The sequence below is a fragment of the Drosophila ficusphila genome, unplaced genomic scaffold, assembly GCF_018152265.1.
Source record: "Drosophila ficusphila isolate 14025-0441.05 unplaced genomic scaffold, ASM1815226v1 contig_636, whole genome shotgun sequence".
In the NCBI taxonomy this organism is placed as follows: Eukaryota; Metazoa; Arthropoda; class Insecta; order Diptera; family Drosophilidae; genus Drosophila; species Drosophila ficusphila.
The window spans coordinates 3795494-3811964 of NW_025064569.1; the positions used below are offsets into that span (position 1 = coordinate 3795494).

General features: G+C 46.2%; 1 pseudogene; it reads left to right on the forward strand.

Annotated features, from left to right (window-relative positions):
- Nucleotides 1–551: 551 nt before the first annotated feature.
- LOC108093276 lies at nt 552–2541 on the forward strand (annotated as a pseudogene).
- The last annotated feature ends 13930 nt before the right edge of the window (nt 2542–16471 follow it).

A 16471-nucleotide genomic window follows, 5' to 3' on the forward strand; every position in this document is an offset into this window, starting at 1 on the left:
CAGGAGTGATTTTTGGAATATCGAGTTTTCTAAAGACCCTTGAATTACGAATTTATTAAAATTATTAATAAATTCCTGATAAATCAAAATCGGACAACTATATCATATAGCTGCTATATGAACAATTGTTGAGAATATAGAAAATTAATAGAAAATTCGTCAAAGCTTCGAAGTTGTTAAGCCTTTATGCATTTTGATCGACATATCACGAAACGCGCGCTCGTTTCCCAATACTTGGTGTGTTTTTAGTTTTGTGCGTTTAGTTCTTTGTTGTTGTTTGGCATTTCGCCCGTCGTCTGAAAGTGATATGCACGCATTTCGGTGATAAGCAGTGTACTTAAAAAATCAGCGACTGTTGACAATTAGTAATGGTTAGTGGGAGCAGCTTAAGATGCTAGAGTGAGGCGCCCGAAGGCGAACGGGAGGAACTGCAAGTGCAACTGCAGCGCGGTGCAAGCGTATACGCCCTTGAGTGCAGCGCCGATCAACGGAACGGGCCCGATCTGGACTGAATTGGACTGAGGTAGCCCCAGGCCAAGACATCGGCAGCCATGAAGTTCGCCGAGCACCTGTCGGCGCACATAACGCCTGAGTGGCGCAAACAATACATAAACTATGAGGAAATTAAGGCCATGCTTTATTTGGCCGTGGAGGAGGCGCCTTCGGTGGAAAATATCGCGGACGACGTGCTGAAACGCCACTTCGCCAAGTTCGACGAGAACTTCTTCCACTACTGCGACAAGGAGCTGAAGAAGATGAACACTTTCCACTCGGAGAAGCTGGCGGAGGCCACGCGCAAGTTCGCCAACCTGAACGCCGAGCTGAAGACCTCCATCGAGGATTCGGAGCGGAGCGCCAAGAAGTCCAAGGGCCAGAAGCGACACGCCGCGCTTCCGGATCGCAAGGCCCGCGAACTGAAGTTGGCCTTCAGCGAGTTCTACCTGAGTCTGATCCTCCTGCAGAACTACCAGAATCTGAATCACACCGGCTTCCGCAAAATACTCAAGAAGCACGATAAAGTCTTGCGCGTCGACAGTGGCGCCAAGTGGAGGCAGGAGTACGTGGAGGCGTCGCACTTCTTCACCAACAAGGACATCGACAACATAATCAATGAGACGGAGACGACGGTCACGAGCCGCTTCATCACCCTCTGCCGATCGCCGCCGCTGGGGGAGCAGCAGAGTCCATGGACGACCTTCAATGTGGGCCTCTTCTCCGGCAGCTTCATAGTGCTGGGCATTGTGGTGGTGCTGTCTGCCATCTTCCACGAGATCAGCGGCGAGAACCTGAAGGTCACGTTCCGCCTGTACCACGGTCCCCTGCTCATCATCGAGTTCATCTTCCTCATCGGCGTGAACATCTACGGCTGGCGGTCGTCAGGCGTGAACCTCGTCCTTAACTTCGAGCTCGATCCGCGCAACCATCTGTCCGAACAGCACCTCATGGAGCTGGCGGCGATCTTCGGCGTCGTGTGGACGCTAAGCATGCTGAGTTTCCTGTACAGCGCCAGTTTGGCCATTCCGGCCTTCATCAACCCGCTCACGCTCATGCTGATCATGGTGCTCTTCCTGGCCAATCCGTTACATGTGCTCCACCACAATGCCCGCTTTTGGCTGTGGCGAATCAGTGGTCGCTGTCTGTCCGCGCCGTTCTTTCACGTGGGCTTCGCCGATTTCTGGCTGGGCGATCAGCTCAACTCGCTGGCCTCGACTTCGAGTACCTCATCTGCTTCTACTTCAGGAACGGCAACTGGACGGAGGCCCGGGATGCCTCCATTTGCATGGAGAAGGACTTCATCATCCGGCCGATTGTGAACTGCCTGCCGGCTTGGTTCCGATTTGCCTAGTGCCTGCGGCGATACCGCGACTCGAGGGAGGCCTTTCCCCACTTGGTGATCGCCGGCAAATACTCCACCACTTTCCTGGTGGTCATCTTCGCCACCCTCAATAGTTTTCCCAGTCCCAACTATGCCAGCACTTTTGATAATCCCTACACGTGGTTGTGAATCATCTCCTCGATTGTCTCATCCTGCTACGCCTACACCTGGGATATCAAGATGGATTGGGGACTGTTCGAAAAGAACGCCGGCGAGAATACTTTTCTGCGCGAGGAAGTCGTCTACTCATCGGGGGTTTTTACTACTTTGCTATCGTGGAAGATCTGGCGCTACGCTTTATTTGGGTGCTGTCTTTCTACCTCAGCGAGATGAAAATCGTGAGCAGCGACATAATGACCTCCATCACGGGAATCCTGGAGGTGTTCCGTCGCTTTGTTTGGAACTTCTTCCGGTTGGAGAACGAGCACCTGAACAGCTGTGGTAAGTTCCGAGCCGTGCGCGACATCTCGATAGCGCCGCTGGACTCCTCCGACCAGGCGCTCATCCTGCGCATGATGGACGAGGCGGATGGCGTGATCAATCGCTATACGAAGACGAACCGACGGAAGCCCAAGAAGGTCAAGGATCCGGAGAAGAGGAGCCTGCTCTAGAACCGCGGATCGCTGCCCGACCTCAGGATCGATATGGACAGTGAAAAGTTGTAGGCAGCGGTCGCCGCCCACCGAATTGTGGTTCCTAATGAACGATTTTGCGGAACGTGTGTTTACTGATAACTCTGTGTGTACACCACTTTTTTTAAACAATTTTTTTTTTGCGTTGTTTAGCTAATTTGTATATTTAGTGACTAAGTACTTAAAGTTGAGGAGAGACAATGTCCAGCAATAATTAGTGCATAAGATTTCTAACTGATTTAGCATTCCATTTATGGGGTTAACTAATGAAAAGACCTATGCCTATATCGATATCTAGGCGAAAAAAATAACCGAAAAGAAAGCAAACAAAGCAAAACCAAAAAGCAACCTTCACTACCTGCAGCCACCACATTCCTCTATCTATCACTGTATGTTTACCGTTAGTCAACTAGTTAGATTTGCCTTATCTGTTATCTTTCTGTCCACCGTTTGATTGATATGCGACATAGACTGTGACCAAAACGAGATCCAAACTTAACTGAAACTGAAACTAAAATTGAAACTAAAACTTTTTTTTTTATTATAGCTTTGCTTTATTTATTGAATCTACTCTTAATTTTGAGACTAACAATAAGTTGGCGAATCTTAACATTAAAATAACTGCATTACTAAGACTGCATTCTGGTTGCGCGTCCCTCAGGTCGGTCACTGGGTGGGTAAGTCATTGCGACGAAGGCGTGATTGGTTGCTCAACCTTGTTAGACCTCTCGCCAGGTGGTTAGGGTGCACCGATAGCTTGGTTAAGTACTTTACCGTTTGTAGAATGTTTAAGTCTCGGTGTATGTTTTCGTTGCGAACGTACCACGGTGCCCCGGTGATTGTTCTCAAGATCTTCGACTGAACTCTTTGAACTATGTCAATGTTACTATTGCTGGCGTTCCCCCATAACTGGGAGCCGTACATCCATATAGGTTTTAGGACCGAGTTGTACAGCAGGACTTTATATTCAAGGCTAAGGGATGACCGAGCGTTGATAAGCCAATGAAGGCTGCTGGCTTTTAGCTTTAGGTGTGTTCTTTTGGCTTCAATGTGCCGGCGCCATGTGGAGCCTTCTGTCGAAATGTACTCCTAGGTATGTTACTTCGTTTGCTTGTGGGAGTAGGGTGTTGTTTATGTAATCGGCGGGCAGTTTTGCCTGTTCAGAGTGAACGTAACGTGCTTGCATTTTAGTTCGTTCACTTTAATTCCCCGATCTGACAGCCATTTTTCAACATCGACCCTATGAAGAGCTAGCTGCGCAGTTGCTTGAATCGGGCATTTTGAGCGGCTAAGAATAGCTGTGTCATCGGCAAACGTGGATGTTGTTAGACGTGTGCTTGTTGGGATATCTGCTGTGTAGAGGACTTATAATATTGGCCCTATCACGCTACCTTGAGAAACTCCAGCTCCAACAGTGTAATCATCAGATATAGCAGTGTTGCACCTTACGACAAATTTTCTGTCGTAAAGGTAAGACTCTAAAATCTTGTGGGTGCTGTAGGGGAGCATTGTCTTGATCTTGTACATTAGACCTTCTAGCCAGACTCTATCAAATGCTTGAGAGACATCTAAAAATATGGCAGTACAGTACTCCCGTTTTTCGAACGCGTTCCGAATTTCGGATGTTATCCGGTTGACCTGCTCAATTGTTCCATGCTTTTCACGAAACCCAAATTGGTGTGACGGGATTCCTTCCTGGATTCTCAGGTATGTGTTTATCCGAGTCATTAGGCATTTTTCAAAGAGTTTAGATAGGCAAGAGAGTAGGCTTATATGTCTATACGTGTGGTCTTTCCCCGGCTTTGCTATCATTATTAAAATTGACTTTTTCCATCTCACTGGAAAGTGGCCAAGTTTTGCGATGGCATTAAATAGCGAAATAGCTGGGTGAGAGTGCAGACGGCGCAGTATGGGAGCTCAATGATCATTTTGGGAGTTATGAGGTCGCAGCCCGGGGATTTTTTCGGATTCAGTTGTCTTTTGATGATGTTAACGATTTCGTTTGGGCGAAACTCAATTGGCTCATGTTGAGGCTGGGCCTCATATGATATGATAGTCGGCAAGATATGATAGTCGGCAAAGTAAACGCATTGGTGACAGGATTTGGTTGGAAGACATTTTTAAGGTGTTTGGCAAACGTGCTGGTTCTGTCTGCGTCGCTGCGCGCCCACCCGCCTGTGGAATTTCTAATAGGCATCACGGTTTCTTTCGGTGAGCTCAGAGTTGGGGGAGCTCTCCATAGTGAGTGTTTTGTACTGTTAGTTGACAATTACTCTATGTAGCGGCGGGTAGCATACGTTTCTTCTTGCTGTAGAGCTTGATCAAGTTGACGTGAGGCATGTTTTAAGCGTTGCTTAGCAGATGGCGATCTATGACATTGCCGTTCTCGACGTAAGCGTCGCTTTTCGAGGACGAGCTGTTCGATTTGTAGATTGGTCTTCTATGGAATGCATTGTGTGATATAGTTTGAGGTGTTGAAACTCGAGCTGCAGAGACGAGTACCGACTCCAGTGAATTAACAAAACTGTCTACGTTGGCTTCGTCGCTGAAGTGAGGACTCAGCTCAATGTGTGAGCTGATATACTTCCTGTACTTAACCCAATTGGTTTTATGTGAGGTCAGTTTTGATGAGTGATCCCATGTTCCTGGGTGTCGGAGTAGAGTAAAAAGGACAGGCGAGTGATCAGATGAGAGATCCGAAAGGCATTCGGCGCTTATCAGATTTTTAGGAATGTCGGGAAGTTTCTTTGGGTCTGCCGGCCAGTATGTTGGTGTGTCAGAAGAAACATAGTCTAGCTTGTTCTTAGCTTTGATAATTGCATTATAGGGCTGCTTTTCTTTTGGGGTCACGAGACAAGATCCCCAGTGTGTGTGCTTGGCATTGTAGTCTCCTGCTGCTATGGAGTGGTCTCCAATTGAGTTGAAAAACTGCATAAACTCATCTTCGGCTATGGTGAAGCGTGGGGGGCAGTATACGGCGGCTAGAGTTAATTGCTTGCCAGTATTTAGGTGTATATTTATTGATGTGGCCTGTAGGTAGTTTAGCAAATTTCGTATGATAATGGTGCTTAATACGGCTTCTGATTAAAATTCCAGTCCCGCCGTGTGCTTTACCATCTGGATGATTTGTTCCATACAATGAATATCCTCGTAGTTGGAAATTGTATCTGTTTGTAAGATGTGTTTCTGAAAGCAGCATTACGTCGATTTAATTGTCTAGTAGGAATTGCGCGAACTCGAGTTTATGCTGCGAAACGCCGTTAGCGTTCCACGTAGATATTCGTAGGGAAGTCATTATTTGGATTGTTGTGAAACCAGCGTTTGTATTAGTAGATTTTGGTTTCGCATTAGATCTTGCATAGTTGTACGCATAAAGGTTTTGTTGTAGACTGCATATCAAAGATTCAAAGTTACTTTTTGGCTGCTCCGGCGGTTGATGCTGCTGAGCCGTGTTCGGTTCTTGGTGTGCTGATTGCGGCAGTGAGATTTTTGGGGCTGGGGTAGCCAGTCCTGATTTTAAGGCGCTTGCGTATGTGACGTTTTTGGCAGAGTTTATGGGTCCTAGTGAGGATCTGGCTGCAGTCGAGAAAAGACTTCAGGGTTTGACCTGGAGGCTATGAACTGATTATTTTGGGTGCGGGCAGTAAATCCCCTCTGGTGGATGCGACTTTTCAGCTCCTTATAAACTGGGCAACCTCTATAGTTAGCAGTGTGATTTCCACCGCAGTTGCCGCACTTTTTCGAGTTGTGGTCATCTTTGCTCGCTGGGCAGTGTGCGGAGTCATGAAGCTCACCACAAACTGAACACACCGGGCGCAGTTTACCGTAAGACCTTGTATGGCCATATTCTTGGCAGTTCGCACATTGTACCGGGTCATTGCGTTTGTGCGGCTACTCAACTATAATTCTGCGGTGCAGCAGGAACTGAAGATTGTATATAGGGTGCACTTCGTATTTCTTTAGGGGCTTAATTTGTGGTTCGAGCTCAACCTTAAAGAGTGGCTGTGGCTTTCTATCCCTGGATAGAATATTGGATAGGATATTGAAGACTGTCTTAGCGCTAAATCCCTTCTCTTGTAGCGCCTTTGTTATCTCTGCAGGCGATACTTCGGACTCTATGCCCTTAAGTACGACTTGCAGGCCCTTGCTGCTTTTTAGCTGATACGTGTAAAAGTTCTTTTTTTTTTGTCGGTGAGGTATTTCGATAATACTCTGTAATTATCTTCAGACTTCGTTTGAACTTTTGTTTCCTGGATGTTGCCCTTTATGAGTGGTATTATCTGGAAGTTGTCCTTGCCAATAAGCTCTATAATTTTGTTGACAAGAACGTTGGAACTTTTTTCTCGTATGTAAATTGGCGGGGGCTTAGGCTTCCTTTTTCGATTTCTGTAGATTCGGCGTCATCCTCATAGTCTGCCAAGATTTTAAATCGGTTTGAGTTCGTGGACGTTTCTGTTGCAGCTATGTTAGCATTGCCACGGTTTATTTTGCGTTGAGAGTTAAGGGGGCTCAGCTTCCTTTTGATTTGGATGTAGCGATCCATACCAGTCTGCACAGCCGGCTTAATATTTTCTTAGTTTTTGTTCTCTTTTTTGGGCAGCGCAGCGGCAGAAGTACTAATGTTTGGGCTGCTAACTGATGAAGTCGTTAACCCTTTTATGCCCACTGTTGCCTATAGGCAACATTGACTTTACATTTAAATTTCGGTTACGATTCAAAATTTTTTTGTGGATTTTTTTTTATGGGGAGTTCCTCTTATTAATGTTCTTTAATTTTTGGTAGTTTTTGCAAATGCAGGTGCTGCAGCGTGTGCTGAGTTATCGCTAATACTTCGATACGACCACAGCTGCCGAAAAATTTTACCATAAAGTGCCCGTGGAAATAGTGCGATTAACTAAAATTAGTGACAATTATTAAAAAAAATAAGTACGTAAAATTCTTTAAAATAGGTAAGACTATGGTAAAAGTATAAACTCGGACTTGAAAATTGTTTTATAAAGAGCGTGGATTTTTTTAAAAGTAGATGTTGCCTACCGGCAACATTGGTCATAAGAGGTTCGCAAGTAATAATTTGTTTGTGCTTATTTAGGCATGTGTCCGAAGGGATTAAAAGGGAAGTTTGATAAAATATTACAAGAGGAATATCAAAGCTGTGATGAACAGATGATTCTTTCAAAGGTAAAAAATAGTTTAATATGAGATTTAATTTATATTTTAGATCATCATAGTTTAAAGCAAATGTTTTGTGGAGCTGGGGCTTCTGGCATTATATATGATTTTTTGCCTTTACGTTGGAGACGGAGCCTGTAAGTCTTATGGACTTGGATTGTCTTCAGATATTGTTTTGCATTTAGCTTCAAGCTAACAATCATGCATTTAGCTACTGACAATCAAAACTTTAAGCTAACTGGTTTATTTCAGTTAGCCTAATGATAGCATCAAAAGAAAGGGGTGTAATAACCATCTACAAAATTGCAATCTTCTTTAGATGGTTATTGCGAATTGTGCCAACTGCTAAGACACCCCTTTCTTTTAATGCTATCATTAGGCTAACTGAAATAAACCAGTTAGCTTAAAGTTTTGATTGAGCTCGTGTCGCTGGTATGATAATAAATATGTTCAGCCTATTTCAAATTATATTGTTGATGCACCAGTTTCTGCATGCGTTGGTGCCGCAATGAAAAAAGCTTAGTTAAAATACCTCGTCCAGCTATTGTAGATACAAAGGTATAATAGAAACATGGGTGGTGTTGATCTATCAGATATGTATGCCATTAGAACTATACAAAGTAAATCATCGCTCAAAAAAATGGTACATGCAAATGTCGTTTATTGGTGTATAAATGTGGTAAATAGTTGGCTACTACACCGCGGAGACCATAAGAAATCATTTGAAAGAACAAAACACATTCCACTTACAAGTTTTCAACTAGATATTGCCAAAGAGCTACTTATTGCTAATGTGGCTCAATCCCAAAAAAAGGTCGGCCTGCATTTGCTTTATTAAATTTTAACTCTCCAAGCTACTCAACTAATCTTGTGGAGCGAAGTTCTCCAGCTTCTTCCAAAGGGATTGAATCACCAAAATCTTAATTTCCAAAGACGTCTTATGGCTCCAGCAAAAACAATAAGATATTACCAAATTAGTCACTGGGCTCAGTGGGGATGAAAAGGTAGATATAGAATGTGTACTGAAGGCTTTCCCAGGTAAAAATCTTAAAATTTTATGCCCAATTGTGCTCAAACCCAAATACTAACACAGAAAAATAAAGATTGTTAATAAAAATCTCATAACTGTATTTTCTTGTAAAGGTAAAATTACTCATACGTACGTACTTATTTATATATATGGATGGACATGTGTTGCCTATAGGCAACATCGCAGTAAGGACATACCAAAGGACTTAGAGTATCGAAAATCGAAATGAACGTAACTTGGGGCTCCTATTGATCATTTATGACGTTGAATATTTTCTACGAGTCCCCAGTTTAATTTGGGCATGAAAGGGTTAAACGCGCTGTCGTTACAGTTGCGGTTGTAGTTGTTGTTACGGTTGACGTTGTCAAAGAAGTTGCGGTGCTAGTTACTGCGCTCTTTGGCTGCAGAGACATCGATGGTAGCGATGGGGAGCAAGAACGCGCTCTCTCGCTCTCTACGTTTAAGAATTCGGTCAAGTTTGGGGTAATTGACCGTGTTTGGGATGAGCTTGCATTATTTATTATTAGGGGGAAAAGGTTACCTCGACCCAACTGGATCTATTGTACCCCCTATCTGAGCTTAGAGCTCACCCATCAACCCGGCTCCTTCGATAAGGTTAAGGAGCTTTATCGGGTCGATGCTTCCAGAGGTCCCAAGTGTAAGGAACCTAGACCCGAGGGTTCCGCTCCTCAGGCTACTTAGTGCTGGGCAATCTGATATTATGTCTATGGAGGTTTCATCCTCGCTATCACAGAATCTGCATGTTTTCCTGTTTGTAATCCCTATATTAAATAGGTGTCTCCTTAGTTTTTAATGTCCGGTTAGTAAGCCGGTAACTATCCAAAGTGATCTCTTCCCTAGTAGTATAAGTTTCTTAACCCTCTTCATGTCATAATTGACGATGAGGGTTTTGGCTTGTCTTTGGCCTGTGGTTTCTACCCAGCAGCCTTGCCTCATATGTACCTCTTCCGTTCTTAGGTAATCTTTGACTGTGTGTCTGCCTATGCCACAGTAAGGCTCGGGTCCTATAAGGGGTCGTTCCACCCCTAGTTTTGCTAGCCTGTCGGCTAGTTCATTCCCGGATATGTCTTTGTGTCCTGGAATCCATCTTAATGACAGCCTGTTCTTGCTGCCCAGAAGGTTCAGCTTTGTTCTTACTTCTCGTACCAGCTTCGAGGTGATTCTATTGCTGCATAGTGCAGTAATTGCCGCTCGACTGTCCGAGAGGATCACAATGTCCTTGTTTGTGTACCCACGCTTCATATTGAGCTCTGCACACCGTCCTATGGCGCAAACTTCAGCTTGGAATATGCTGGTGTATTGGCCTAACGATTCATGGTACTTGATTCGTGGTCCTACTACTCCAAGGCTTGGTGTGTTAAAGACACGTCCGTATACCATGCTATAGTGTGACTCGCCATGGAGTGTACTTCCTTCATGGTGGTCCATTCTTTCTTGTTGCTCAGATGAGCAGAGAAATTCTTTTCAATGATGAATTCTACTGTCATTTCGTCCCCAGGGTGTGAGCTCAGGGGAAGTTCGACTAGTAGTTTTGCTGCATCCCTAGAACGGAGGATGCGGTCACTGCCATTCCCACAAGAAGTGATTCTTAGTAGGGTGGCCTTCCGCTGTAATTGTACTACGCAGTGTAGCGGAGTGAGTTCCATGAGAACTTCCAGTGCCGCAGTGGGGCAGGTTCTCATTGCTCCTGTCATACATATGCATGCCAGTCTTTGCAGCCTTTGGAGCTGTTTCTGTGCGGTAACGAGCCTAGCTCGCTTACCCCAGGCTACTGACCCATATGTGAGTATTGGCCTCACAATTATAAGGTATAACCATCTGATAATTTGGGGTGAGGTCCCCCAAGATTTCCCTGTAATTTTCCGACAGGTGAAGAGAGCCCTGAGGCACTTATCCACTGTCTTTTGCATATGGGTTGCAAACGTTAGCCTTCTGTCGAAGGTAACTCCGAGGTACTTAACTTCCCGGCTTATTGCTACGGGAGTACCTAGTAGTATGATTTGTCTCATCTTCTTTAGTTTGTACTTCTTTGTAAAAGGAACAATGACTGTTTTTGCGGGGTTGAGGTTAAGCCCAACTTCCCTGCACCAGTCGAGCGTTATCTTGAGTCCGAGTTGGACAATATCGCAAAGCGTTTCTTCAAATTTCCCTTTGGCTACTATTACTATGTCATCGGCATAGCCCTGACATTGTATTCCTCTGTCGGCGAGTTTCTTTAGTAGTTCATCTACTGGTAGGCTCCACAGTAAAGGAGACAAGACTCCACCTTGCGGACATCTTCTGCTTGTGGCAACGGTCATTGTGCTGTTGCCAATGGTCGCCATTGCCTGCCTGGAGCTTAACAAGGCTCCAATCCACCTTTTGTTGTCGCGTCTATATTCCTTCTGGCGAGGGCCGCTAAGACAGCATCATGCGACGCATTTTCAAAGGCTCCCTCTATATCCAGAAAGGCGCAGATTGCAACTTCTTTGTTGTCCACTGCCCCTTCAAGAGTGTGACAAAGTTGGTACAGTGCAGTATCTTTTGAACAACCTGCCCTGTATGCGTGCTGCGTGGGTTGCAGCGGACAGTCCTTAAGAACTGTGCTCCTAATATGGTGGTCTACCAGCTTTTCTAACTTTTTAAGGCAAAACGAAGTTAAGCTGATGGGTCTGAAGGACTTTGGGTTGGTGATGTCTTTCTTCCCTGCTTTGGGGATAAAGACCACCCTAGCTCTACGCCACGCATTTGGGATGTGTCCAATTGCTAGGCTGCTTAGCATCAGTCTCCTTAAGCGGATTAGGAGTACGTCCAGTCCCTGCTGCAGGAATGATGGAGAGATACCATCCAGACCAGGTGACTTAAATGGCTGGAAGGTCCTAATTGCCCATTTAAGTCTCTCCGGAGAGACTAGAGACTTGGCAATTGCCCAGTCCTCTGCGCTTGGTCTGAAGTGTCTTGGAGTGGACGATGCCTCCATTGGGTTGGACGTATCTTCCGCCAGGGGTGAGCTCCCGGGGAAGTGTGTTTTAAAGAGTAAAGCTAGTTTATCCCTGTCGTCGGAAGTGTAAGAGTTGTCACATTTCCTCAGGGCTAGGTTACTTTCTGGTGCAACTTTGGCCATAGCCTTGTGCAATCTTGCCCCTTCATGGGCAGTGCTGATTGCCTCACAGAAGTCTCTGTAGTTCTTCCGTTTGGCATTCCTGATCTCTTTGTTGTAGAGCGTCAGGCTGTGTCTATATTGTCTCCAGTTATCCTCGCTCGTTTTTGCTCTGTTGAAGAGCCGGCGGGTGGAGATTCTGAGCCGTTCCAGGTTGTCGTTCCACCATGGGGCGTCTCTATCTGCTTTCCGTCTGCCAAGAGGGCAACTGTCCTCAAAAGCATTGGTTATCTTCTTGCAGAGGTTATCCACTGCCTGATCCAATACTAAAGAATGTCTGGGTATACCTGACGGTTCGTTAGAGAGATCGAGCTCAAGAGATGACTTGAACCGATCCCAGTTTGTCTTCTTGGGATTCCTTTTGGGGGCGTCCCTAGCGGTGTTGAAGTGTAATTCAAATCTAATGATTCGGTGATCCGACATTGATTCCTCTGGCGACACATGCCAGTTCTTAATAAGTGGTCCTAGAGACCTGCTCATAAGAGTTATGTCTAGGACCTCCTCTCTTACTCTAGTAATGAATGTCGGTGTGGACCCGACATTACCGATTTCTAGGTTACTATTTACAATAAATTCTATTAGCTGCTCACCTCTGTTGTTGACATCGGTGCTTCCCCATATCACGTGATGTGCATTGGCGTCACACCCGATGATTAGGGGCATCTTCTTCCTCCTGCAGAATTCCACGAGTCCGATGATTTCCGGTGGTGGGCATGCTGCATCCCTAGCAAAATACGCCGATTCTATGGCGATCGCTGGTAACCTTCCTGCGCCGCTCACAGTTACCGCGACACAGTCACTACTTAGGAACTCTGAAAAGATATTATAATTGATATCTTTTCTTATTAATATGCATGCTCTTGGGTGTGCACCCCGTTGGTCGCATATTACCTTTGATTCCTTGGTGTACAGGCCTTTAATGCCCTGATTGCACCAAGGCTCTTGTATGAGAGCTAGCCCGAGATGTTGGTTGGTGAACAACCTGGCCAGGACGGCTGATGCTGCCTTGGCTCGGTGTAGGTTCACCTGGGCTAGCCTCGTGCTGCTGTGTGCAGCCATCATTGGAGCGGATGCTCCATCTTTGGTGAAGGGGGCGGGTGTTCCCCTCCACTGCCATCCGTCAGAGTGACGTCGGCCTCCATTTCGTCGTTATTGTCGGAGGGCGTAGGATGCTTCTCATCCTCATTCCTCACGTCTGTAACGGCGCCAGGGTCCTCCACTCGTCGAGGGATTCCTCGACCTCCACTTTGCCATCTGGGGGACCAGAGGGCGCTCCTTCTGTTACGGTCATCTTTACCTAAAATTGAGCTGATGCCCTCTAGCTACGATCTCGTCTCGGGTGAGCTGGTCGATCCCGATGACAAGGAGAGCTCCGCCTCCATCGTTCCTCCGGGAGACCACTCTCCAGGCATCCGTCTCCAGCCTGTTCTGTTGCCCATGCATCGTGAGGAGTTCCTCATTTTCTCTTTCCGAGCTTCTGGGGCAGAAGACCGTGACATAATATGCCGCGGGGATATCTTCTCCCACCTTGGTTTCTAGGGGCACGCCCTTCCACGTTCTGAGCAAGGGCACAACGGCCCTCAGCCAGTCCGCTGAGTCCTGGTACAGGCAGTCGATGAGGAGGTATCCTACCTTGAAGTGGATGCCTCAAAACGAGACTGCCGTGTCCCATGCCGACGTGATTACGTCGTCCATGATGGCCTCCTCCAACTCGGACAGTTCTTCGTGGCTAAAGTGCACCTGTGGGAAATCCTCAGGTAACACCGCCACTCTGACCCTCTTGGCGGCCTCCGCATAGGAGGTGTGTGTGCCAGTGAGAGGGGCTGTGGAGATGGAGGGTGGCTGCTTCGCACTCCCTTCACTTGCCTCGGTACGCTGAGTGTTCCAGCAGATGCCTTAGGGGGAGGTCTCCTTGCTGCCGCCGCCTTTGAGGTGCAAGGCTCCTCAGGCTTTGGGCAGGAGGGAGTTGCCTTAACCTCATTAGTGCCCTCTGACTACGACCTTTTTGGGGTGTCCGTCGGAGGGGTGAGGGTGCTGTTACCCCGCTTGCTGGCAGGTGCACTACTTGGGGCCGCTGGTCGTGGCTCCTTTGCCTTCCTCAGTGCCTCGTCAGGTGACATGCCCTGCTGGAGGTATCTGAGGTACCATTTTGTTTTGGACCCCGGCAGGCCTCTCCTGTTGGGGTCGTCTAGGCCTCTAGGTTGTCCTTTGGCAGGCCTGGTCCTCTGTCCAGCCGCGGGGGGTGGGCGTGCCAGCCGGGATGGTCCTGCTGGTCGCGCACGTTCCCCGACTGGAACAGTTGACCATTGTGGGGGATGTCCCACATCTTGCGTCCGAGACGCACTCCTGCCGGTGGCTGCGCCCCTGGGTGGGGATGGTCCCACCTGTGGTCGCTCCCCGTCGAGGAGTTGGTTTTCGAAGTGTCTTGCGACACTCGAGGCAGGGATGTCCTGCGGTAGTTTGGTGTTCGTATGCTTCTTCATAATCGAATCCCACGAGTTGCGGAGAAAATATGGTCCACCCGGGCAGAGATCCGCCATACCCGGGTAAGGCGCGGTTAGGACAGGCGGTCGCCACTTGCCTGAACCCTCCGTGAAAGACTGGGCTATTTGTTAATTCGGGCCCCCAGCCAGGCTGACTATCGGCACGGGTCGGATGACACCTTAGTCCGGCACCGGAGTGATATTGTGGGAAGGGAAATTGGTAGGTAATTGCGAGGGAAGAGGGGTGTGTAAGGCTACAATTTGAAGACGGCCAAACAAGCGTCTTATCAGTACACCGACTTCGGTGTACCCGCTGTTTGTCCGGGGTTGCTTATTAGCTTGCGCTTATTCACAACTAACCTTGCGAAGAAGGCCGTTCGCTATCCGCAACCTGCGACCCGCCTGGTGGCCTCAGCTAAGCCCCCCCTTGAACATCTCACTAGTTCGCGAGGAACAGGTTGAGCTTGCATTGCTTTCGGTTGCTTTGAAAGTGAAGTAAGCGTTGTTTCTTTGTACTGAGAGCCGTCTCTCGTCTTGCTCACGTTGACGTTGTGTGCGAACGTCGTTTAGACTCATTGCAATCGAGGTTGATTTTGTTCGAGTTTTAAATGTTACGTTTTATATTAAGTAATTAATTAATCAATATAAACATTAGCGATTTCATCGCTGAAAGCGTCTTTTCGCGTTGTTGTTGATTTACGAAACTAGTCACTGCACTTTTTTGATATTATTGAATACTTTTTTCCCGGAGCACAATAAATACACGTCTGCATGTGACGACGATTCGTACACTAAAACTATTAAAAACTAAAACTGAAAGTGAAAATGAAACTGAACCCAAAAGGAATTGTATATAGTATACATAGAGTTGTGCCTGTGTGTGTTTTTTCTCTCAGTGTGTGTGTGTGCAAGGTCTAGGATTCCAAAATAGATTCTGTAGAACTGAGTGGAAATGATAAATCTAGGCCTAAAAGTGCAATTATGTTTATGCGGTAAATACAGAAGTCTACATAAAAATATACCTACATATAGGCTTAAGGGCATTTCGTCGGATATTTATTGAAGACTTTGTCAATTTTTGCCATAGCTAGCTCGTGTTTTGATCTTAACATTGCCTCGTCAAAATAAACAAATATTATGTGTAAAAAAAAAAAAAAACAAAAAAAAATATTTGGTGACTGAAGGGTGTATAAGCTTCGGCTTGCCGAAGCTAGCTTCCTTTCTTGTTTTTCAGCTATTTTCAAGTGAATTTAAGGCTAAGGTTTTAACAATTTTTTTTTTCTAAGAGAGCGATATGTCGAGAACATTGTGTAAAAATTTTGAGTAATTAGAGTCAAACTAACGGAGTTACAGCGTTTTAAACGACCGAATTTGGCCGTATTTTCACGAATAAAAATACTTTAAATCGATTTTCTCTAAAACGTTATTTTGAAAGTCGATGAACATCAGAACTCAAAATCTAATGAACCAATCCTTTTCAAATTTTTTAACACAAGTGAACTGTCAATGACAACAGACGTGTTTTTATATCGCTCCGCCGAGTAACTTAAAATACTTCGAAAATAACCGAGTTTTATTTCGCGAAAAGACGCTCAGTTTACGCGTGGGTACTTCTGCTCGTGTTGCCTTTATCTAATTAATAATATAAGTGATATTATATTTTTCACAAATATTGCCACGCGCGATAAGCTCAAATAAATGAGCGGCGAGCAAAATAATGAGCGTAGAAGCTCCGTTAACCAAAGAAACGCTTGTTATGCTTACTCTATTTCTCAACTCGCGATACCGAAGTAGGGAAAACGTCTACAAAGAGCAACCCGGCCCTACTGGCCGTGGAAAGCACGAGGGCTCGCTCTCTATCACCAGCCCTACTCATTCCAACTCCTACATCTTGGAGCTACCAATGCCAGACCCCACCGCCACCGGCTCCCATGAAAGACGTACCAACAACAAGCAGTACTACAATTAATGCTACCTCAGCAAAAATAACGACATCAACTAAAGCAACGACCAATATTGCGAAATCGGTGTAAACGGCTCCATCGCCAACTGCAACGGCAACAAAAACCGTGAGCCACGATAAGCAACAAGCGGTTCCGGCCATACGGACCGTTATGAATC